The sequence below is a fragment of the Melospiza georgiana genome, chromosome 8 (assembly GCF_028018845.1).
Source record: "Melospiza georgiana isolate bMelGeo1 chromosome 8, bMelGeo1.pri, whole genome shotgun sequence".
In the NCBI taxonomy this organism is placed as follows: Eukaryota; Metazoa; Chordata; class Aves; order Passeriformes; family Passerellidae; genus Melospiza; species Melospiza georgiana.
Genome location: NC_080437.1, coordinates 23,757,331 through 23,782,552, shown reverse-complemented (window position 1 = coordinate 23,782,552; position 25,222 = coordinate 23,757,331). Strand labels below are relative to the sequence as shown.

Below are 25,222 nucleotides of genomic sequence, written 5' to 3'. Positions count from 1 at the left end.
GGCATTCCCGCGCCCTCACGAGAGGCTCCGGCGTTGCACAGCGCCCCCTAGCGCACGGGTGCCGCGCGGCCGCACGTGCGAGCCGCTGGGGGACGGGCGGCGCATGCGCGGGGCGGGGAGAGCGCCGAGCGCGAGTGGGCGTGCCAGAGCGCGGCGCGCGCGGCCCTCCCTCCCTCCCTCCCCCCCGCCCCGCCGGCCGCCACCGCCCCCGCCCCGCCCCCGCCCAGAAGATGGCGAGCCCGTGCGGGCGGCAGCAGTGCTCCATCCAGAGGCGCGGCGTCCGCCACCAGCTCGATTCGTGGCGACACAAGCTCATTCACTGTGTAGGTGAGGGACGGCGGCGCGGCGGGGAGGCCGGGCCGGGCCCCGCGGCGGCGGGAGGCTCCGCCGGAGCGGGGGCCGTGAGGCGAGCGGCGCCGCGGCCTGCGGGCCCGCCCCGCTCCCCCTCCCCGTCTGCCGCCGTGAGGCGCCGCGCCGGGCCGGGCCCCGCCCTGCGCCGAAGGGGGGGAGCCGGGAGGGGGTCCTGCCCTGCCCTTTTGTGCGGCCCCTGTCAGCGCCGCGCCCGCTCCTCCCCGCTCGGCACGGCCCGGCCCGGCCGCGGCCCCTTCAAACTTGTTTACGGCGGGGCCGCGCCCGGCGGCGGCGAGCGGCCCGCCTGTCACTGCCCCGGGGGCGAGCGGGGGCCGGCCCGCCTGCCCCCGGCCCGGCGAGGCGGGAGGGAGCGAGGCCGCGGAACCGGCGGGAGGAGCGGCGGGGGAGGCGGAAAGTTGCGGATCGCGGTGCCGGATTGACGCCGTGAATCCGGAGCGGGGCCGCGGGGTTAAAAGGATGTGTGATTGCTTTTCTGTTCTCCCTCCACCTCCTTTTTTTCCCCCCCTCCTCCTCTTTGCGCGTTTCTTGTTGAGTAGGCTCCCTGCAATCGAATGTTTGGGGTTTTGAAAAGGAAGTCCCTTTCATCTCGAGTAACTTTTTCCATTCAAAATACAGATTTTGTCCTCTTATCTTTCCCTGCTTAGAAATTGAAACCTTTTCAGTGGGACCCAACATTCGCATAAATGTCAGCTCTAGGCCAGTAATTCAGTGTCTCCAAAGAAAAAAGGTTTGAGAACAGTAGACTGTGAACTTGCAGAGCAATCGTAAAAATCCCTGTCTAGAGCATTGGTATGTTTCATCTTGTTTGGCCTTCTGTTTCTAATTGAGCACAAATCCTCGTTTTATTTTTAAATATGCAAATATGGCCATAATCTGCCAGTGACTGCTCAGCATAGGTAATCTGTAATAACAGTCACAGATTCACTTTAGTTCCTTGTGTGCACAGTTAAACCTCTTATTGTCAGTTAGCTCAGCATCCCGGTTCATTATCAGGGATTTGAAACACCATTTTTGGTTACACCAGGATGTGTAACTGCTGTGTATATTTTTGGCTTCATCTAGATGTTTAAATTTCTGTAATACAAAAGTGTGCTCTAGATGCTTGTTAATTTCAGATTAATTCAAGCAATTAATTTGTTTTATATATGAAGCAACTGAAGGGCAATATGTTACTGAGAAACTCCTACTACATAAAAGTGTTGGGTTTTCTTTCCAACGAATAATTGATATTTCTAAACTCAGTTTGTGGGATTTTATTTTGATTCTATCTCTGCTACATTTTATTCCATGTCTGCTTGAACCAGATTTATTTTACTTCTATCTCTTTTTCTCAATTCCTCTTACCTCAGGCTGCTGGGGTTCAGCTGTTCTGGTCCTTTCTAAACTCTCTATTTGCAGCATGGCATCTCATCTTCCTCTCAGTCCCTGCTGCTCTAGCACTGGCTCCAGTGGAGCTGTCCTACTGCTCAGAGTTTAACATAGCTGTGAGGAGTAAATTTGGAGGGAAGAAAAGAACCAAAAAGGAAGTTTCAAAGCTGCTGTTGAAGATACTGTGTTGGGATGAAATGCAGGAATTGTCTCTATTCACTGTGCTGCTCTTCGGGAAAATCCTGGGTAGAAAGAGAAGTTTCTGTCTACAGACTCAAGGAAAACACTACATGATTGAAGTTCTTAGCAACCCTAAGTGCTAAAACTTAAAACAAACACCCCACCTCCCCCCCCATTAATACACACCCTGTTCCATTTCCCTAAAGCCATTTAAATTGCCAGCTTCTGGTGAAGTTGCTTCCTCCCCTCGTCTCTTGCATATCTCTTCCTCATACCTAAACTTGATACGTTTTCTTCTTCCAAAAGATTTCTGTCTCTGAAAGTCCCTCTGTGTGTGTAACAAAGGGTACTGAGAAAGCTTTTAAGCACAGAATTGAATGGGGTTTTTTGAAGGTAAAGTACAAAACCATTTTAAAAAAATAAAGTCCAAAGTGTAACAGTGCTCTGTGACTTTTATCTTGATGGCAGTGTGTCGTAAATAGTTTCAGCTTCAAATTGATCAGTTTTATGAGGTTTCAGGACCTGCCTCGTTCCTACTATGAATCTTGCATAAATTGTTGGGTCATGTAAATGTGTTAATTGTTACCTTTTTTGTTTTCATATTTTTATAAAATTATAAAGAGTTTACTGCATTTGCCCACAATCTCCAGCTGAAATTATGTTGTGATCATAACCCCTTGCTCTAAATAGATACCTCTGTCATCTTTTTAAGTGAATTTTGACAATATTCCATGAGATTGGAAGTAGACTTTTAAATGATGTGGTCTTCTGTTTCACCTTGGCTGTTTGTAGAAGTCTTTGAGAATTTTTTCCTGTAATAAACACTCTACTTTCCAGTATTTATGCACCAGGATGTGAAAATCTTTCTTGTAGTAATCAGACAGACTCATTCATATTTAGTTCTGAAAATAAATGAGGTGTGTGGGATTTTCTGTGTTAACATCATTCCCTGAAAAGTCATTCTAATACCACACCATGTGGCATTCAGAAAAATATACCTGTGGTTTGAACTAGTGCATTTGGCAGTAAATATGGCTTAAGTAATTCACTTTCCCCTCTGGTTTCTTGCTTCTGCAATTGTCTGTTCCTTTGGACTGTGGGTTCATGACAATTTGTCAAACTAAGCTTGTGCTCTTAAGGGAGCAAAACCACAGAGGGACTGACAGACCACCTGCCCACAAGGAGCCAATTCAGGGGAGCTGTCCTAGCAGAAAACATCTTCTGGAGGGAGTAAAATAATTTTATTCTGGTCTAGAAGGTCAAGCAAATACCGGCACTAGCACGAGGAAGAGTGTGAGAATGCAAAGCTGGTGGAAAATAAGAGTGACAACAAGGCAGCAGAGATACAGATAAACTTGAACTGCCATAGAGTTGCATCTTTGGTTGTCCCAGTGTGGCCTGTTGTGGGAGGTAGCTCAGGAACTGATCTGGCTGAAACCTTCCTTCACTGTCGTGCATTTCATCCCCTTTCTGTGAGGAGGGGGATGGTGAGGCTGGTGCAGCTCACACAGGGCTGTGGGCAGTTCTGTTACCAGTGCTGAAATCGAGGGAGCAGCAGGCCATGGCCTGGAGGTGCAGGGAGTGTGGAGAAGGGGTGTCTGAGCTCTCCTAGCAGTGAGTTGTAATGGACTGTGAGCCACAGGGCAGGGATAGCTGGGACTGGTGCATGGATGAGGGTGCCCTGGTGGCACTTTGGAGGGACACAGTCTGCCAGACCACAGCTATTTGATGCTGCCATTCGTGTTCTCTGTACCAGTCTTGAGTGCCAGCGTCTTTTTCAGTGCTCAAAAGCAGATACCTACTAGACATAAAGGCATGTGGTGATTTTAATTTATTTTTCCTTCTCCCAGCCTCTAATCATCTTGTGTCCAGGCACTTACTGAATTTGAAATGGTTGATGAGATTGGATCTGCTAAGGAATGGGGAGTTTGAGGAATGAAATAGCCCAGAGATCTCTGGAACCCTCCTGCCACCTTTGCTACAGGCAGTTAACAGCATGCAGTGCTGTGATCACTGGAGTAGTGTGAGGTGATCGCGTGCATTTCTTCTAGCTGGTGATGCTTGGCCCTTTGTTAAATATTAGCTGTACTCTTGGAGATTCTCTGACTGAATTATGCTCTGTGGTGGGGGTGTGGGGGCAGGGAGAGAATGGTTCACTACCCTTCAGAAGTGATCCTAGTTTTGGGAGCAAAATGAGGATTTCAAGGGAAAACCTGTAACATTCTCATCAGATTTCCAATCATCTTGAGCTCTGCCAGTGTTTCATTGACATGCTGCTTAGCTGTTAAAGTTATTGCTGCTGATTAAATACTGCAACTTAAGTACCTGATCTCTTTCTGTTTAGTTCATTGTATGCTGGTGGTCTTCTGTGACCTTGGATACTTAGGACTAAAGTGTGGATTCTGAGGAAGAAATATGATACATCAGGAAGTGTTAGAATACAATAATAATCAAGAGAAGGTGTATAGCAGTTGAATAATTCTGAAATCTTTATTACTTTCCTTATCTTGATTATGGCTCCTGTATAGCTGCAGCCTGTGGGTGATATGAATTAGCTGCTGCTTCCACAGTTAGCTGTGTTATGTTGTTTTGGAAGTAGGCTCGAGTCTTCGAGTGCTTAACGTGGTTCTAGTTCAAAGGTCAGATTGTATTTCTTTGTTCCAAAATGAGAAAGCTTATTATAGCTGTGGTGTTGATGAAAAATAATAATAAAAAGCAAGTTAAAGTTTAAATGTGGGGCTGTTCTATACTGGTGTTTGTTTTAGATACACCCCCAGCCTTGTCCCCAGCAAATATGAGTGGTACTGTTTGCTTATCTCAACCTGCTTGCAACGTAGCTGCAGATTGTAGCTTCTTTTATTAATATAAATCCATTGTACAGCAATTTTACAATTTAGTAGCTGAAGGCTTTTTCAAGAATATCTGTTCTATGCTCCAACGTTTCTGCTTGTTGGCAGTATGAGTAGAGGGAAGGAGAATTACCCTTTTATTACAAAGTTATGCCAGGAAAAGATTGAGGCAACTATCATTTAAAAATGAAAATCTTTCTTTGGAAGGAGTAAAATTTACAGTGTGATTTTTAGTTTTACTTTAAATGTGCATGGAAGGCTGGTATGTATCTGAAGAGCAGGAGAAGTTGAACTGCAGGGGATGAATCTTGAACAGTTTCAAATTCAAATTCTTTGAATTCACTACAAATCACTCTGGATTTGCCCTTTTTTCCCTGCTTGCACATGAAAAATAATTTCTGTTCTTTTAGGGATGATGTCAACCAATCAAAAGCATACTCAAAAAATTATTGATAATCACTTTGAGTGATAGCATCTTCTGATGCCTGCAACATGAAATTTCACACTAGGCCTAATAATTTGGGTTTCTTTCACATTTCAACAAAAACGTATTTTAATTTGTGTGAGGTAATAACAATCATTGCAAGGTGGGATGTTTCCTTCTTGGGATATGTTTGTCCTGCAGCAAGTACGGGCATTTGGACTTTTTAACTAAGAAATAATGACATTCAGAATTTATCCACTCTAATAGAACTTACAGAATTAATTACAGTAATCCATTCCATGCATGTAGAAAAGAGTAAAAATCCACCTAGATAAAATCTATTTAGCATTTATGTTGGGATGTAGATATTACAGATTTACAGCTTTGTGGTACAGTACCTTTTTAAAAGAATACCTGAAGGACTGTTCCAAAATTTTAAGCCATTTCTTGACAGTTTGTGCCATATGTTGATGATAGTCCAGATGCTGTTATGTATAGAAGTCCAGTAACTGCACTTTAATGAATAATGGGTGATAAAAGAATCCAAATTTCTGTGCTCAGTTGTCCAAATCCTCATTGCATGGTACTTTAGTGACTCAACAGTCTGCCATCTTAGGGTAGTGTACATCCAGGCAAGTACTGGCATGTGTCCTTACAGGGTTTTGGGGGTTTGCTTGTTTTTGTTTGCTTTGTTTTTGTCTGAGAACTTATGTTCTTTCACTGCTATTGTAAAATCACAACGAGAATACTTCTTAGAAATCAGTTTAGGCAAGGTTTGAGGAAAAACAAGCATTTAATAGGGTTAAAGAAAATTAGCCCTGTCTTACAGGCTGGGGCAGAGCAAACACTGCTGCAGTATTTTACAGGAGACTTTCCAATCCTCTTCCTCACCCTTCTATGTATACGTGTTTTCACTTTTAAGGGGATGAGGCTTTGGTTCTCAAAGTTTGCTGGGATGGATATTTATAAATCTCTGAGAAATACAAAGCTTTTGGGATTTTCTGAGAGCAGGGTTGGATGGGATGGGCTGAGCCAATTTAAGGTCTGCCTCTGGCTAAGAGGGGCATTGGTGTTTATTTTTACTAAACTGACAGAAGTCTGCAAAAGCAGCTCATCTTCTGGTGATGTGCAGTACCCTGAGTCATCCTAGGTGGGAATGAGATGATCAGGAGAGCTCATCTGAAACGCTGATGGGGTCACATCTGTGGGGGAAGGGAAGTGGGTAGAATAGTCTGTTCCAAAGACACAGAGTCTTCTAGTTTGTGTCTTGTTTCTTATAACCATGCTACAGACTGTGGTTATGTCTGACAGTAGTGCTGTCTAAACTGGCTTAAATAGTCCCCTCTGTTCAAGCACAGCTATGTGTAGCAGCTGGGTGAATCAGTTCCCTGACTAGACCTGACTGGAAAACAATCTAAACAATCTTTTTTTTTTTTGGCTACAACATCTGCAGAGGAAGAAGAGGTGCAGAGAGTGAGGAGTTGGTGAGGAGTTGAGACTATTCAACTGGTATTGTCACACATGCAGAAATACATCTTTAACTGAGTAGGTGTTAGTTTTTGTGTGCTTCATGTTCATTGCAGAAGTAGGAAGATTGAAGCAATCTCCCTCTTCATGCTCTCTCCCTGATAATGAACTGTGGGCTTTGCTTTCCTAACCAGTTTCTCTTTAATAAAGTTGCAGCTTTATACCTCCTCTCCTTGTATCTCTGCAGGCCTCTGGGGTTTCTCATTTCTCTCTGATAAATCTGCATGGCCATTTTGGGAAATGAGAGCTTCAGCTTCTTTCTTTTTCTCTTGAAGAATGCCTTACTGTTATTTCTCTGGATATCTTTAAGTCATTTACCGTTTTCCTCAGATTTAGTTCACCTTGTGTGTTGTGTGTAGTATCACATGCTCTTTATGGTGAGTTGACAAAAATTTGAACTCTCATTTGAGTTACATTTCCTACATGAGTAGGACATTTGAGTTACACATCAATGCTGCTGACACATGAAAGATGAAGTAGAGGTTATGGTTTTGTGACATTTCTGCAGGATGCCAGTTCCTCTGTGGTAAAATTGCTGCTAGATGATGTCTCCATCTGGTTTTTTCCACTGTTCTTACAGAGAAGAGAAAGGATGGCACTCCTCTGGCATTTTCTAGGAGGGGTGGCAAAGTGGCTGCACAGGGAAGACTTGCAAGAAGACAAAGGATGTTCCTTATGCCCTGAGGACCATGATATTTTATGGGAGGGAGGAGAGGGGGAGAAAAGAGGACTGGACAAGAGCCTAGTATTCATTAACAAAGGAAGCTTTCAGAAGCTGAATCCAGCAGCGTGGAAAGACATCAGAGGCCACCAGACAATCTTAACTCTTGAGCTGAGTTTGCTAATGAAAACTTTCCTGGTTGTCTTTGATTGCTTTTTGCATACACCTATAGTACAGGTATTTTAGTGTGTAACTGGAGAGGTGAGTCCATCTGATGTCCTTTGCCCTCTGCTGCTGCAGGGGTGGTGGTCGTTTTGAAAATGGATTAACTGCCAGAGTAGGAAGAGGAACAGGTACTCAAGAGTCTGCCAGAGTAGGAAGAGGAACAGGTACTCAAGAGTCACAGTTCTTCATTTCTTTATTTCTTTTTTTGTTGGTTGCCCTAACAAAAGGATGTGAAAGCTTCAGCCCACAGCCTGTAGTTCCCTGCTCTTATAGTACTTCGAGGCTGGTTCTCAGCACTGAGGCTCCTGTGCTTGTTGTAGTGTCTGCAGTGAGTCTGCAGCAATGTGCTGTTTGGCTCCCTTTGCTGCTGTGTTTGTGTGACAGGAGGCAGCTTGCTGTGTTACCTGTGTAATAAACTCCTGAGTTCAGCCTGCAGCCTTGCAAGGACAGGATAGTCCTGCAGCTGTTAAACTCTCCACAGAGATTCATTCTCCACGGAGATCCATGTACACAAAGCCCTTTGGTGGTGTGCTTGTGCTCCGTGTGCTGGCTAGCTCGCTGGTCAGTTTTGAAACTTTGTCGCAGGTTAGTCAGAGTAATGGAGTTCTGTGCCTGTGCACTTCACATGGAGAGTCTTGTGATCAGATGAGTCCTCTCAGCCTGTGCCTTGTGTCCTGTAGTCTTAGGTTTCTGGAGAAATATTTTTATATATTTGAATTGATAAAATGGATCGACTTTGGTTTTAACAGCAACCTGGCTTACTTCTTACCTTCTTTGGGAGTTATTTGGTCCTCAGTGTGAACAAGTTGAAGATAAGCTAGTGTTAGAGTAGACCCTTGTCTGAAGTTTCGGTCATCTCCTGGGTTAAGGTCTGTCATTGTGACAAAAATGATGAGAGCTGCTGTGTAGGTGGTGCTTTATCATGGCTTTAAGATGTGTTTCTGAGAACATGCATAAAGAAAATTTTTGCACAAGTGGATGCTTAACTTCCATTTCATTCTGCAAAAGCAAGAGAATAGGAAAGCATGGAGGTAATTTCTTTTTCTGATCTAAACAAACTTAAAAGCAATCTTCTAAAAGCAGTGATTCCATTTACATCCTTCAGAATAGGAGGAGCACTGCTATTTATCCCTAGCTTTCTCTTCTATTTTAAAGTCATTAGTGAAACTTAAGTTTATATGATACCAGAATCTCTCTTCTGGGTTTTCTCTCAAGGATCTTACTTTTATCTTATGAGGAAAAAAACCATCTGACAGTGATCACTTCCAAATGAGCAGTGAAAAAACTTTTCTTAAAAAAAAAATTACTGCACTTTCTTGTCAGTGATCATTTCTTGATCTAATTGTTCTCTTTGGTAAGTAAGAGGAGTGTTCCTTGCTGGTTTTAAATGTCCTTTGGAAAAGTTGTGCTCTTATTCAACTAGAAATCGAAAGTTTCAGTTACCTTAGTGGTTATTCTTTATCTGCATGCTGTACCTTACTATCTTTCAAAATATTACAAGATTAGAAAAGGATGAAGACATGTGAGGGAACATATTGCAGAATGTGTTGTGTAAGACAAGTGCACTGAGTCTTTGTCAAAACGAAGTGTCAAAGTCTCTTGGAGGGGGGAAAAAGTAGTTTTTTCCCTGAAATATTTCCCATGAATGTTTAGTTTATTCTAACTTATACTTCATGGCAAAATTGTATCAAGTATAACACTAAATTTGGTATTTCTGGTTAAATGCCTAACTACTGCCCACACATTTCTCTTGGTTTTTTATACTTTTCTGTCATCCTTGTCAGTCCCGTGCATTCATACAAAATAAGAAAAACGTAATCATCTGTAACTGTATGGTAAGATGCTGTGAGAACCTAGTTTTTGTATCTTACAGGAGTATTTTTGTAAACTCCTCACAAAATCTAGTGCCTTGGTCTTGCCTCTGCAGTTTTCCTTGAATGATGTACAGTCATTTGGGAATGAATGGCTTTAATGCTCAGTTGGCATAGGCCATGCAGAGATCCATTTTGCATATGATCTTTTGAATTCAGCAGGGATGCTGCATTTATTTCTTGAACAAGCCTAAACCATTGAGAGAACTGTGTTTTGCCAGAGCTCTCTTAAAACAGTGTTTTTCAATCTGAAGTTGGCAAGAAGCAACTGTGGAAAAACAAGGCTACTGCCAATAGTTTAAATTGTGTGGCATTTTATGCTTTTCAGGATTCCACAACTTGAAAATTACTGTTCTAAATGATTTGTAAATGAGGGCTATTTTTCCTTTCCAAAGTGGCTGTAGGTTTAAGGAGTATGAGCTGATACTTAGTGATCCATTAGATTAGGACCAATTTTTATCTTTCCTTCCTCTTCTCATACTTTGCTATTTAAAAGTATATTTTATCCAAAAATGGATATCATGGTGGTTACTAAGTCTGGAAAACTTCAGTTTGAAAGCTGACTTCTGAAAAAAGGTTAGAGTGGTGTTAAGTAGGTCTGTTTACAGAACTACACTCTGTAAATGCAGAGCTTCTGTATTTTCCCTTCCAAGAATCTTGCTATGAAGGCCAAACTCCTGCTAGCTGGTGTTAGATGTGAAGATTTCATTGCATTCCTCCCTCACACGATTGTGAAAGAACTTTAATTGTGCAGACTTGAGCGTAAACTGAGGTAGTCTCCATGCAGTGCATTGGCAGATGCCCTGAACCAGCAGGTAAACCACCTTTCAGGTCTCAGGAGGACATGGATTTATTTATTTTAATGACTAGAAGGCATTTGAAGTATGGGATGGATTAGCTGTTTGCTAATCCCTTGGTGCACTGCTGTTCTGGGTTTCAGAACCCAAATAGTCTCCATTCTGGCCACTGTCCACCTGACTTTTTTTGCTAGAACCATAGCTGAGGTCACAGTTTGAGCATGCTAGAAGTACAAAATTGAATAGAGTTCAGAGGTTACTCTGCTCAACAAGTTACTCAGTTTTAAAATAGATTAAAATTTGACTTTGTAAGTTAAAGATGCTGCAGAACTGTAGTTGACTTTGCCATGGAGGCTGCACTCCTTTCCTATGACAGATTGGTTCTTGTTCTTAAATCATCTGTTTGCCTGTGACTAATCTTGAATTTGTATCTTTCTGCTGCTTGTACTTTGAAGTGAATTCTGTGCTCCAAATAAGAGCAGCAGTCAGGGCTTTACATTTCTTCGGCTCCTTGTAGCCCAAGGACTGCTCCTGGCCCTAGGGTCGGAAATGCCTTACACAGCTTGGTACATGAGGGGAGGTGCTTGAGAGGAAGGCAAGAAGTCGATCACAGCTGCTTTGGTCTATACTTACTGGCATGGTGATGAACTTTAGCACCTAAATGCGCTTGTGATGACACCTCACAAACTTCAGAAAGTAAGCAGTTATTTTTGGAAACTTTTTTCCCCTCAGGACTAAAACTACTAAACCTACTTAAAAAAAAGTCTATGCAAAAGCACTTTTTCCCAAGAAATCGACACCTTCTGCTTATCGTGTTTGTGGGCATTTCAGCATCCCAACCCTATATCCCTCTTGATGTTCCTTCTTGTCTTTCTAGTGTCTGGAAGTTGGAGGGCTTTCCCTTGTTGTAGGGAAGAAGAATAGTTATTTCCTTTTCAGCTGGAGGAAAGAGATAAGTAATCCTCTGATCTCATCTTGCCATGGTGCTGCCTAGGGGGGTCTTCATGATTGTGCTGGTAAGCAGCAAACAGAGCTGATTTCTGAGTTGGTTTGTACTAGGAGACTTGAAGGGTTAAGGGTGCTGAATTTATCGTGCAGTTTTGAGATTCTGTTGGAGGTGTCAAAAAATTTTTAATAAATAAATAAATCATGCTCCGAACACTGGTTTGCTGCCCCGTAGTTTTGCTGGTGTAGCTTTGTTTGGTCTGTGTTTAAGCTGGGTTGTGAAGTCAAGGTTTAATCAGCCTTGACTGTAATGAGAAGTCACAGGTTGGTGTGAACAGAGGCTGTGGGACCTTGGCTGTGAGTGGGCCAGAACGAGAGCCATGGATGTGGGTGTGTGGAGGAATCCCTGTCAGGGATGTCCTTGCCTCTGAGCTGGGAACCGTCTGTTCTCAGAGGCAGTGAAAGGACACCAGTGCCTGCAGGAGCACCTTGTGGCTGTGTGTGACAAGTGAGCTCTCCTGAGGACTCATTCCTGCTTTCTGTCAGCATGGCAGCCAGTGTGGAAATGCTTTGGCTGGAGTGCAGGAACTGCCTCACCCCTGCTGTCAGTAACACGCGTGTAGGGCTGGGGTCTAAAGCAGCTTGGGTCTGCTGCTCTTAGGAAATTGATCTCTTGCTTCAGATGATCTCACAGAAGGTCATAAGCTTACTCTTGTTTTCAAAATGACCTGTAAAATCCTGGTCTGTGGGCTTTTGAACTCCTTGGTGAGGCATTGTTTAACTCGGATGGTTTCTCCCTGCTAGTTCCTTTTGAGGAGAGGTAGAGATGGAAATTAACTACCAGGACATCATAGTCTTGGAATATCCCAAGAGTTTTTCTTCTTAGAACCAGTGAAGGAAAATGAATATTTCTTCAAAACTAGGTCTCTTGAAAATCCAGATTTAGCATAAATGAGGATGCTTCACAAAGAATGCTTTTAGAAAAGGAGATAATGAGCTTTAATAGCTGTGGAAAGACTAAACTCTTCCAAATACATCTTGAAGCATTTTTGGGAAATCAAAATATTTCCCACTTCAGAGGAAAAAAAGAGTTTCAGGTAACTAACTACCTGATCTTCCCATCAAAGAGAAAAGTGTATTCTTCTGAAGCCTTTGCTTATTAAAGTTCTGATGTGAAACTGAGGGGGCAGCATTTGGGGAGGCACTGGTGGGAGAAGGCAGCCAGGTTCTGGTGGGTTTGTTTTGGTTTTTTGTTTGTTTGGTTGGTTTGTTTTTTTTTTTTTTTTTTGTTTGCATTTGGTTTTGCTTTTGTTGTTTTAAGCTTAAAAAGTCAAGTTGAAGTCTCCATGAAAAAGCTATTCTAAAAACATACTATTTTCAGTTAAATGTTAGGATGGCAGAGGGATGTGCTTAGATAGGTTCTCTGAATCTTTTTTTAAAGGAAATTAACAGAAAATGGTCCTCAAGAATATCTAATGAAATTACTGTTGGCTTTTGAGCCATGAGTTATTCTTTGTCCACAATTAAGTTAAACATTATGCTGTTTTTTAAACTGTCTTGCATGACGTTAGGCAAGTTTCTAGATGGTCAGATTTCTGAAAAGGCATGAAATTACTTTCTTTGCAATATTACTGTTTTGGTGAAAAATATTGAAATGTATTGATTATAATTTATATACCCTAAAAGTGATGTTCAGTGTTTGTAGAAGGTGCTCTAGGAAACATTAAGTAGACTTTATTCCTTTTTAAAATAAAGGAGAGGTCATGCTAGAGCAGCTGTAATAAAGCATTTCACCCTGTTTTTGAAGAAACTGCAAGCCCAAATTTCGGATCTTGCCAAACTGCAACTTAGTGTTACATTTAGAGTAGGTACAGGTTTGGGCAGTAACTCCTACCATAATTTCTGAGAAATCACAATTTTATGTTTCTTAACCTAAATGGGCAGTATGGGAGATACAATTGTTTAATGCTGACCAGTTTATAAGATTATTCAGGAAAAATTTTGGTTCCACCACAGGTAAACAGAATACGTGTCCAAGGGATGCACAGCAGTAGAAGTGAATTTCTGTATAAAACCAGAGTTCATGGTTGCACAGCAGTTTTTACTCTCATGTAGATTTAAAATGCTGCAGGAGAAGGGTGATCACACCACCCCCTTTGTGCCACTGCCCTCACTTTGTGTAAATGCATGCTGGTTGGATCAGGAAACTGATCCCTGAACCATCTTGTCGTGTTACTGTGCAAATGCGAGATGAGTGAGCATCTGGGGGGTGGGGAGGATGAGTGGGATCAGCTCTTTCAGTGGAGAGGTGGATTTATCACGGATTAAAGTGCCAGGTGATCAGTAATCATAGCTTCAAAACATTGAAACATGCTGCAGAATGAACTTCCCTGGTACAGTAACCTTCAGTTTGCAGTAATCTGTCTTCTAGTGACTTGGGATATGTGAATTGTGGAATTTTGTGTTTTCTTACTCTGCTTCTCATAGCTAACAATTTTTGCACAGTATATTTTGCAGTCATACATTTTGCATACACATGCATTTTTACACAGTGCTGTTTAATTTTTATCACCCTCCTTTAATGCACTTGAGTCAGGCAAGCCTCATTTTACTCCTGATGCTGCCTTATTAGTCAATGTTCCTTAAGTTGCAGTAAGTCTTGGGTAGATAAAGATCTTTATCCAATATGTTTGTTTTTCATAAAATTAACAGGAGGTTAACTGATGCTGCAATGGGGACATTAGGGTCATCACTAGTTAGCAAAAAATGATTTTCAGGGATGAAACTAGCTGAATCTATCTTTATAGTCATTCTCATAGGTATTTCCTTGCTCTGGTTCCTTTGACATAGTGGTAGTCTAAATTCTCCTTTAGACTACCATTCTCTCGTTGGGTAATCTGTGTTTTTGGGCTTTAACAAAATGACAACAATCTCTGCTGGGGTACCTTACACCTTAGCTTTGTGTTGCCAACTGGGAAGATGGGCCAGTGCTGAAACAGCTTGTTTGGGGTCAGTGTTCTCCCAAAGAGCAGGGACAGTGGGTTTCTAGCCCCTAGAACCTCCTGGACCTCAACCCCTCATTACACCAGACTTCAGAGCATTCTTGGTCTAGTGCAGTATCTTCCATTTCCAGTGAAAACAGTCCCTACTACAGAGGGATACATAGGTTTGGACTGGACTTTTTATGTGGTCAGCCAGTGAGAATGCATATTCAGCACAACTGCTGGTTTTTAGGGATTTTGTGTTAAGACAAAGTTTACAACTGCCATAGGGCTTGCTTCCAAACCAGAGTCATTAGGGAGAAAAAGCAGGTAGAGCTAAGGGCAGTTAGCACTTGTGCTGAGTTCATCTGAGATCATCAGCCAGCATCTCCTGCTGGCTGGCCAAGGAGTGTGCTAGGGCTGTGTCAGACCAGCTCTGCGTTCATGAGAGCGAGCTGGAGTGAGCACCAGTCCCTGCTGACACCTCTGCTCATCCAGCAGGGTCCCACTGCCTTCCATAAGGGCTCTGTCATCTGTGCTGGCCTCTCCTACAGGAGTGTGGCTCTGTCCTGCTCCTCTGTGTCTCACCTGTTCTCTGCCGCACACTGTTCAAAACCTATGCACCATGGAATGTTGTTGACTCTATCTCATTTCTTTGATTTTCTTTGCTTTGATTTGATTTTCTAGCATCTTTACTGTAACATGCATCTCTCATGGATTTCATTTGCAAGGAGTCCAGTGCAGTTACACACCTGACAAACTGGAGTAATTGCATGCTGTTCTTTAACAGACTTCTAAGCAGCAGCTATGCTTCTCCTTCTGAAAAGAGGTTTTCTGTGATGTGCTGGCTATGCTTTTCATGATGGCATTGGTTAAGTCATCTCCTTGTATTGCCACTTACACTTTTGCCCTTATTGGAATTGGGATTCTGGGCTAGGTAAACCTTTGTCTTAACCCTGAACACCCGTTCTCATACAAGGTGAACTTACAGAAGTTACTGCTTAAAAAAGAGAGAAGTGAGGGGTGTGTGTGCAAAATCACTTATCCTTTCTGCAGTCTCATGAACTTCTAGCAGTGTAACTGATGCAGTGTAGGAGTAGGAATGAGTGATGGAGTAGAGAAGGAAAGGGCTGCAAAACCTGCTGTTGCTACTGCTCCAGAGACTACTTTGAATCTGTGAGGTGATTGGACTTTGCCTCTATGAATCTTGCCTCATGCCAGCACCAATCTTTTAAAAGGGGCAAAAGATTGCAGAGATACTTTGCTAGTGTCCTCAGGTGCAAAATCAGAGATTAATTTTTGTTACATCTGAAGCCATGCATCTTCCTGAAATACACTGAGTACTTCAATGAGATTATGTGGTTCTTGGTTCTGTACTGTCTTTATAGTTTGAACTAATTTAATACCCATGCTGTGTTTCATGTGCCTTTGGCTTGAGGGATACCTGGCAACATGTTGTTTAAATCTCCATTGAAATGTGCAGGGCTAACCAGTTTCTGTCAAAGATGAAGCAGACTGGTAGGAGCTATTTTGTTCTTGCCATCACACCACGAGCAGCAGCTGAAGATGTGCACAGGATGATTTATGTCAGAAATCACATAGTTGTCAAGGGGAAGGAAAACCTTCAGTCTCCTATTTGCTTGTGATGGGATGCATAAACTGGAGCAGAAGTCTCCATGCTGGAGCTTCTCCTAATGTTCAGCAACATGATAGGCAGAAAGATGGCTTCTGGTAAAATGTTGAACCTCTTGGTTTGGGATTTTGATTTTTTATTTTGTTTTGGTTTTTTTCTTTTTTTGTCTGTGGACTGCCATGAGTACGAACCATCTACATAATTGCCTCATGGAACCCTTGTTACTGAGGAAAACAAATTCTGTAAAATTAGCCTAGTTTGTTAATTTGGGAATGAATCAGAAAAAACAGTTCTTAGTTTGTGTCTAGAAATATTTCTTAGAAACAAAGACTTGACAATCCTTGGAGATGTATGCTGGTTACTGTAACTTTTACATTTGCGTTTGTCTGTCCTGGGTGAAGAGTCTCTTGTCTTTCTGAAGACAGAGTCCATGCTTTCCTCCTGTTATCTTTGCTGTTAAAGCTGAATAGTGCTGACATCTGCCTTGATGGATGAGTGGATGTCATTCTTGGGAAAAGTAAATTTAAGGTAAAAAATAAATGGTGAAGGATTTTCTTTTTAAAATTCTTCTTTCTATTTAGTAGTTGAACTAGCAGTTTTGGTTTATTTTCTCAAGGACCACAGGAATAAATCTGAACAATGCAAGGTTGAGTTGCACCTGTAAAAGTGGATTCGTTTTCTTAGCTTCCTCCTGTTCTGCACAAAGCCACAAGCAGCAGAAGTACTGGAAGAGCCTGCTGCGTAGGCTTATGCTAACCGTATGTTAACTTTGCTTAAAAAAAATTAAACCCTACCTCCTGCAGAACTTGATTTGCCATTGAGAAGAGCTTTCCACTTGCTGGGCATGAAGGGGAATTTTTCAGTCCCTGGCAATTGTGCAGAGAGATGGCTATTGTTATTGCCTCAAAGACTGTAGAAAGAACTTTAATTTCCCTGCTCTGTTTGGTGCCTCTGCAACTCCAGACTGTCTTTCAATGCACGTATTTAGCTGACTGTCCACTGTTGCTGCTTCTAGGTTCCTTTCATTTTATGTTTTATTCCACTATCCTTGTGGTTCTTCTACATTGAGTGTTTGGAGTTATTTTTCATGAGGTGTTTTTGTTTCCAAAGTAATTTTATTTTTTCTCTGGGTCATTTATGTATTTGTCTTCACTAATGTTTGCAACATCTCCGAACATAGTATCCTCTGTGAATTTAACTAACGTGCTGTTTACCCTTTCTTCCAGATCCAGTTTCTGATCCTACTTCCACATTTGGGAGTATGCAAGGGACAAACACAACTCTTTGCGTAGCTTGACTGGATATCCCAAGACTAGGATGTTAGTATATTTAAACATTTTTTTTGCATTAAAATGTTGCCAGTATCTTAATTGCACATAGACTATTATTTCTTAAATGTAATTAACTTTATTGGCATTATGCATATTCAGAAGCTTGCTGGTAAAAACATTCTGCAGTCTGACTAGTGCTTATTGGTGACTTTAAAAAGGGTGCAGGAGTAAAAAGAATTTCAGGGTTGCTTTTTTAATGAGCTTATTTAGTGTTACAGCTTTAACACTCATTCTTGAAAGTGTTGGCTCTTTGTGTAATAAGATTAACTACAGGTTAATCCATGAACATATAAAATCTTTAGACTATGTTCAAGATAGTTATGAAAGACCGTTTCAGACTTATGAATGCATGAAGAGAGATTTTTAAATACCTGAAATAGTCAAATATCTATAGAAAAACTTGCATCAAATAAGCATTAGCAAAACCCAGAATTGCACACTGAAGTCTTCTTTGATTCCCTGCATTGCAGGTCATATTGTTATTCTGGGTCTCATAAGGAGCCAGTTGTCTGAAAGAGTAAACCCTATGCTAAACTATTTTTGCAGATTTGATAATGCAGTTTCCTTAAAAATGTGTTTTGTGATCATATCACTACTGCAAAATGAGGTATTGCATGTTTTCTGTTATGCAAGTAATTGTATGGAAGTAATTAGCAATTCAAAGACAAAGTCAGCATTAAAATATGTGCTGTTTTGAAAAATGTTGGTTTTTTGACTTGGCTACTCTGTTCCATGTGTTCAACTACTACTGTATGTAATTGAATTACTTATTGAACACTAGGCAAGCAAGTATTTAAAATACTGAGGTGACTAGGGTACTGAATACAGGGTTCATTGTGGAGCTGTGGATTTTGCAGGTTCCTTTCCAGCCTTAGTTTTCCAGTGTGCTTCTGTTCTTTTTCCCCTGTAAATCAAAGGAACCTTCTCTTCATGAGATTTGAATTTCTTTTGTTAAACTGCTGCTGACCTTCTTGCCTGTGATTTTACAGTGATTAGGTATAGTTTCTCTGCTTGGATTTTAATTGATACTGTTCAGCTTTGTACATGGGTAATAAATCCAGTAAAATTGCAGTTCTTCTTTAGCTTGGATACTTTGACAAAAGAAAAACTGGTGCAAGTTGTTCTGCAACTCTTGTTCTAGTATCCCACTGCATTTTGTTTTAGTGTCTGATTTCCTTCACTCATACCTCTGGTACTATTGCTGTGGTTTTATAGAAAAGTGTGTTATGGTCACCACAATGTGTTCTAGAAGTCTAATATTCCTTGAACTTGGAAATATTTCTGGTGTCAAAGATAATGGTTTTTTAAAATTGGCTATATTTGAAATAATTTCCAAAATATTTAAGATATAAAATTGATGGTAGTGGGGAGCAGGGCACTCACGTGAGGTAGTTATTAATGCTTCTTGCACACACAGTCATCAGTAATTTACTGTTCCCTCTTTATGCCATTCTTTGTTCATTACGTGTGCATGATAGTCTTTTTCTTTTAGAAAAGGGAGAAACTTATGAGGAATTCTGTAGGGGAAAAAAATTACCTTAGGGGAAGATATTTACAAAGTGTCTTAGACATCAACAAACTGAATAGTTGTTAGTGCTACTGTAGACTTTTAATCCCTTAGGATCAGATAATTAGGGTGTAGCCTGCAGAAACTCAGTTTGCATCAAATTTCTTTGCTGTTTATATGGCTGTGCTGCTGGCAGTTCCTAGCTGTGGATTAGGAAATCCATTTCTGAGATTTTGCTCTGAAAGAACAATTAAGAAGTTACAAGAAGAGCTGCTTTGATTATAAGGGCACAGTGATACTGATCTTAAAAGCTGAATCTTCTAGCAAAGCAGCACTCAAAATTGGAAAGGGTTTCTATTGTTTCTTCTTGTATAGGTTGTACCAGATACTTCAGTTTCTGGTGAATTTAGCAGTACAACAGAGTGGGCAAGCTTGAGAAGATTTGTGTATAGGTTACCTGGAAAATTGAATTCTGATTTGGAACAAAGAACTAACTTCTGATTTGGAAGGCTGAGTGCTCCCCCAGTTTCTTCACTTAGCATGAAAGAATTGGTTTCAGATCTTCTGATCTTCCTATTGATGATAGTGACTTCATTCTCTGAAAAGATCTGAGGGAGGTTTAGCAGGTTTACTAAGACCTTTTTATTGAGATACTAACTGTAAAATTAGAGCAAGACTGGCTGTTGCAGAAGTCTTATCTTCAGATGTTCTGTCTTTGTAACAGTTTGATGTTCTTGACTAGAAACCTGTAATTTGTTTAACTGTTAGCATATGCTGAGATTTTGCTGCAACACAGTGACATTGAGAAACTTAGTGTGCAGAAAGTATGGGACTGCTGTCTTCTCTCAAGTTCACATCACAAATGATGCTTTGAAGCAAGAACTTCAACTAGAATGAAAGCAAATGTATGAGGGTATAGGGTGGCCTCAACCAAAGTACAGTGGATTAAACATTTGACTAAAGAAGGCCAATAATATATGCTATATTTCAGGAATTCCAGAAGGTCTGGAATAAATAAGATGGAGAAGACAGCAGTGTCAGAAAGCTGCACATAACTACTTGGTTTGAGGAACACTTAAAGATGATGATAGGAACTGAAATTACTATGTGTATAACTCAGTTAAGTGCACTATAAGCTGTTAAATATACCATTAAACACCAAATTCACTGTAGCTATCCAGGAAAGGTACTTGGGAATAATTTTGAAATCCTGGATGGCCATCATGAAATCTGTGTTCTCTATCATGTTACTTTTGCATCAACCAAATTCCAAGGGATCTTTCCTGGCTATGATCTTTACTTCTGATGCAGTATTTATATCAGATATCTGTCTTTAATCTGAATAAGGGAAAGGCAGTCTGAGAGAGCAAAACACTAAATTGGACAGATCTTGATTTCTGCGGTCTTGTCTAAGGTTTTCCTCCCTGGTCCTGCCACTTGTTCCTGCTGATGTAACTGGACTAAGCCAGGAAATTGTTACCATCTAGAAAGAAGGCAAGCAAAAATGATTATTTTTTAAAATCTTCTGTATGTTCTTATGTAGTAATTTATATTGCCAGTAAAAAGTGTGATTAGAAATGCTGATGGTCAAGCAGTCTGAGCTTAGCTTACAGAATTGGTGATGTGTGTCTGAGGAAAGACTCCAAGAGTTGTGACATGAGATGATGGTAGACATTATGTGACATCAAAAGTGAGAGAGAGATTTATCAGTCACTTGCTCTTTGGGAAAATTTCACTAAACTCCAAATGTCAGGCTTTTTTACAACTATTTACTGTGGGTCTCTGGCATCTGATTGTAGTTATTTTTTTAGAAAAGGTTTACTGGTCCTCATCTACACTGAGTAATGTTCCATCACATCTGGCAATTTCAGTTCCCGCAGTTAATTTCAGCACCAAATTGTTTTTCTGCTGTAATATTTTGTTACAAAGTTGTCAGCAGCTGTGCTGATGCTTTTCTGTTTCCAGAGGAACATCAGGGCTTGCAGCTTCTTCAGTGCATCGGCATAACCTGAGGTGTGACTGCCGGATAGTTTAAGAATATTTCTGTTAGTATTTGGTTCTGTTGACACAAGAATAACAACAGTAATACAGCTGTATCTTCCTTGCTGTATGCAAGGGTAGTCATGTGCTTACTTTGTACCTTTGTGTTCTTAATACTACTGCTGTGCAAACAACCATAAAGCTGGAGAGGATTGTTAGGCTTAGTTTTGCTTCCTTTGGGTTTGCACCTTGTGTTGTAGACTCATGGTCTTGAGGTATACTTGCAAGTGTGACTTCAGTGATGACAGTTAGTCACTATAACCTGCCCTGTAGCTGGTGTGAATTCTGTGTCTTTCAGTGTTAAGATACTCCTCTGTGTGTGTTGATTTGTTTTCAGGGTTTTTGTTTAAGGTATATAACTTGTGACTCCCTGCCTTGCTTTCATTTACCCTTTCATTTTTGTGTAGCTGCCTGTATCACCTTCTGATTTCATCTAGATCATTCTTCCTATTGAGGCAGAAATGAGCTGTCCATCTGAAAAGGCTAAGGACACTTTTCTAGCATTTCTGGAAAGCCTTCTCAAAACATCACATGTGCTTCATATTCACTGTAGTCATTATTCAGCTTTCTTACCATGATCTAGAGCTTTCTTTGCTTTTGTTGAGCTTCTTAATCAGAATTTAGATACTCACCGATGTGGTGAAATAATCACTTGACTTAATAGTGTTGTATCTTTGTATACCATAAGATTTTTCAGGATGCTGTGAGCTAGATGGAGTCAAGGTGTACTGTTCATTGAGGCAATTATGTAATGGCTTATTGAGAAGGTTTATATTATACCAGACAGACTTACAATCACAAAAAACAGAGTAAAAATGCTCGTGGCAATTTTTACCTTACAGGTAAACTCAGTATATTCACCTCTCAACTCAGAAATGTTCAATTGTTTTCATGGGTCTGTTCATTGAAGGTCATCAGATGTTCAATGATTGGTGATGTGATTATGTTTAGTTTCCTAAAGAGAATCATGTTTTCATTCCCATTTACTGATTACTTGAATAGATCGAAAAATCTCTGTAGAGATGGTGAAAGGGATATCTACAACTTGAGAGCTGAAGGAAAAGAATAATATATTGAGTTAATTCAGTAATGAATCATGATATAAATGACCTCTTGTGGTAAAGAAGTTGAAACTGAGTCACACTGCAGTAGTTTTCTAGATCACAGCTGTGGTTTGGTAGATGCTTTTTCTGCTGGCAGTTCTTGTTTAAGTGGATTCAGCAGCTTGTACCTACCATTTCTGGGCTGATTTTTAGCTTTGAATTATTTCAATTACTGTGGTTTCAGTAGGTGAATGTGTTGCAGACAGGGAACAAAGTCAGGCAAGACTGGGTTGCTGAGGGAGGCAGCCCTCTTCAAACAGGACAGTTGTGGAGTATGAAATATAGTTCCTATCTCAGCCAGTTAACTCATCCTCTAATGCTTCTGCACTGTGCCAATATCTCTTGAGGCTGGGCTGCAGGTCACTGGTGTCCTGTGCTTCCACACAGACAGCTGCTGTGGGACAGGGGGGTTCTTCTGTGCTTTAGGCTGGCTTGGCCCTCTGCTGTACCTGCTGTGGCAGGTTGTTCCTGATAGCACACCTGGCCTGGTCTGTGACACGAGCATTACTGTGGCCACAAAATAAAGTGGAGCAGAGAATTGATGCTGCTGGAAATCTTATCTTTTCTGTGGGAGGCATTTTCCAGGGAGATCAAGTTCATCTACTGCAAGGCTATTCTTAAGTTTGTGCCTTAGGAGCATAGCACATGGGGATAAATAGTGGTAGTTAATGAATGCCACTTTACCTTTGCTTGGGAGTGAAGTATTAATGGATTGTCTCCAATGGGAAAAAAGTTTCAAGGTTTTTATTTTGCTGCAATATGTAATGCAATACGGTTAAAAATAAAAATAATAGCCTCAAGTTTGATAAATGTTTGGCTCTCTGTATTTTGGTCCATGCTGATTTGTGCTAGTGTGCATTGTCATTCTTGAGCTATTTGACTTTTCTAATCTGTAAACTTCCTAGCTAGTTCTTACAGTTTCTCATCAGTGAAAGTTGTACCTGGTTGCCTGTTGGAACTCCATACCTGGAGGTTGAACAAATAAGAGCACTGTCTTTGAACTGAGATACTGAAAAGCAAATCCCACTTCAATTTTTATTTAAAAAATTCATATGCTTGGATTTTCCTTTAGTTATTATAAAAAAAAATTTAGGTCCCCTTCTACCATTAAGGAAAACCTTTATATTTTTAAGGATGCATAGAAAGTTGGTAGTTACTGAAACTCCTCTGTTGTAATTCTTTGTCATTTTGTGCTGTCTGTATTTTCTAGTTTATTTTCTAAGGTAATAAAATGCAAGTATTTACATGAGAAGATTCCAGTTAGGTCCTGCATTAGTGGTGACTGGCTGTGAAGGAAACCAGATCGTCGTACAATAAATCTCCCGATTTTGAGTTAAATGTAAACCAGAAATCCACAACCCCTGACTTGAGCAACTAGCCAGATTAGTGGTGCAGTATCTGTAAATTTGAGGATCCTTTCACCCCTGCAAATCCATTTGAAAATTGCAACTCAGCCTGCCAGAACAATTGATGTATCTTGAGGGGATCTTGGGACAGCCATTGCAATGTCCTTAGCTTTTCTTGAATTCTGCTTGAGACTTTTGATTGGAAATAAGAAGTTTGCATGCCTTTGTGTAATTCTCTTCTTGATATCAGATCGCTCACACAAAAATACTCCTCGTGGGAGGGAAGCAGGAGATGATCCATATTTTGCTATACTCTGCACTCAGGCAACAAGCTTTATAACTTGTCACTTCTGGTTTTTTGGGGTTGAATTTTCAGTTGTAATCAGTGAGATAACCTGCCAGTTAGAGTGCTAACATTGGATGGAAAGTCTCCTGTTTCCATTTCTTGTACTGTGACACAAGCTGGTAACTTGCTTTGCTTCTCTGCTCTTCCTTGTAGAGCAGAGAGATCTCCCTTGTACTAGGGTGTTTGTTTGGCAAGGCACTTTTCTGCTGTGAAGGCAAGTGGATTGCAGCTCTGTAGTTCTGATATGTAGCTGTTATGCTGTCATATTTAGCTCATTAAATTTTAAATGCCTTGCTGTGAGTTTGGGATTGCATCAGAGAAAGTGTTCTTAGACTTAGCTCTCAGAGGAAAAGGAATAGCTTGGTTGAGAGGGATGTTTGGAGAGCAGAGTGAGGATGGTCTGCTGCAGTTTTTTTATAAAAATTACAAACTAGTAGTGGAATTTTAATTAAATCCTGCAGGATTGATGGTCAGTCAGAAGCACTTCTATCAACAGTTCTTGCAGTTTTTTGCTGTTTTCTTGAGTCTCAGCTTACTGCTGCAGTAAGTTACTGTAACAGTGATGTAGTGGCTGTTTGGCAGAACATGGGCCTTGTTCGCTTCTTGATTGCTTCAAATGAGGCTTCTTTACTGGAGATGCTCTTCTACAGTGAATAAAGCATTACTCTAAAGCCAAAATTCTTTTTCTCTTGAGCTCCAAGTTCCTGTTTAGGGACTTCAGCACATTATTCTGTATTCTGTCCTGAGAACGGAAGGTGTTTTGGTGCAGAAAGCTACAGAAGAGCTGTGTATTGCCATACAGAGCTTGGATATATCTGTCCTTTTAAACAGTACCTGTCTTAACATCCTTAGTTCTTTTCTTTTGTATGCATGTGGCTGTATTGCTCTTAAAGAACCAGGTTGATATTTAAGGTCCTCATAATCCTCTGGAGCAGGAATGTGTGCAGTAAGTCCCTGAACAGTGCAGTTTCATTAACAAGAATGGGGAAGCGTGAAATTTGAAAAGTTGGTTGAGATGTTCAGCTTTTACTTTGTTCCCCAAGCAGCTAAAGCCAAGTTGATTTACCTTGTAGTTGGAGTCCTTAATTGGTCTCCATGCAGATAACGAGATCTGTCATCATAGGTAGACGGGAGTTTCTTATATTTTGTTGCATGAATAAAAGAATATTCACAACTTATAATTATATGCATGTCATGAGACTTAGTGTGTATTAATAACTGTCCTGTGACTTTTTTCCACCTCCCTTGTTGCTTGGTCTTGCTTTTCTATTAAGATGCCTGTGACTGAAACATTCAAGTTTAATAGATTTTTGTCCTGAAAGAGACCGAATTCCCGTGTTACACATAGAGTGTAGGATTTTTCTGAATTAATTCCTGCTTCAAATCCCATAGCTGTGGATAAATATAACCAATCTTGACCAGAAAATGTAGGCACAAGAAATCCAGTAAAAACCTGATGTGATGGTGGCTCTTGGTTCAAACTAATGAGACTCCTAGCATGATGAATCCAAGTGCTGGGAGAGAACGAAAGGGAAATAGATCTCAGCAAGCAGCCTATGCTTTCCTAAATAACACCTTCAGAGTCCTAGAGTAGGGAAAACGATGATCCAGTCTTAGGGTGCATTTCTTGTGTCTTCAGTTGGACCCTTGTAAAATTAAAGAGTGTCTAATGTCTGGCTGAGTTTGATCAGCTTCCAGTTCCAGCTGCTGGATCTG

The 25,222-nt window shown here is 40.9% G+C and overlaps 1 protein-coding gene across 1 annotated transcript in view; it reads left to right on the top strand.

Annotated features, from left to right (window-relative positions):
• Positions 1–239: 239 nt before the first annotated feature.
• Positions 240–25,222, top strand: part of LCOR (ligand dependent nuclear receptor corepressor) — a 64,230-nt gene continuing 39,247 nt past the window's right edge. Inside the window, exon 1 of the mRNA XM_058028665.1 lies at positions 240–327. The gene's annotated coding sequence lies outside the window, so the exon portion shown is untranslated. The remainder of the gene's footprint in view (positions 328–25,222) is intronic.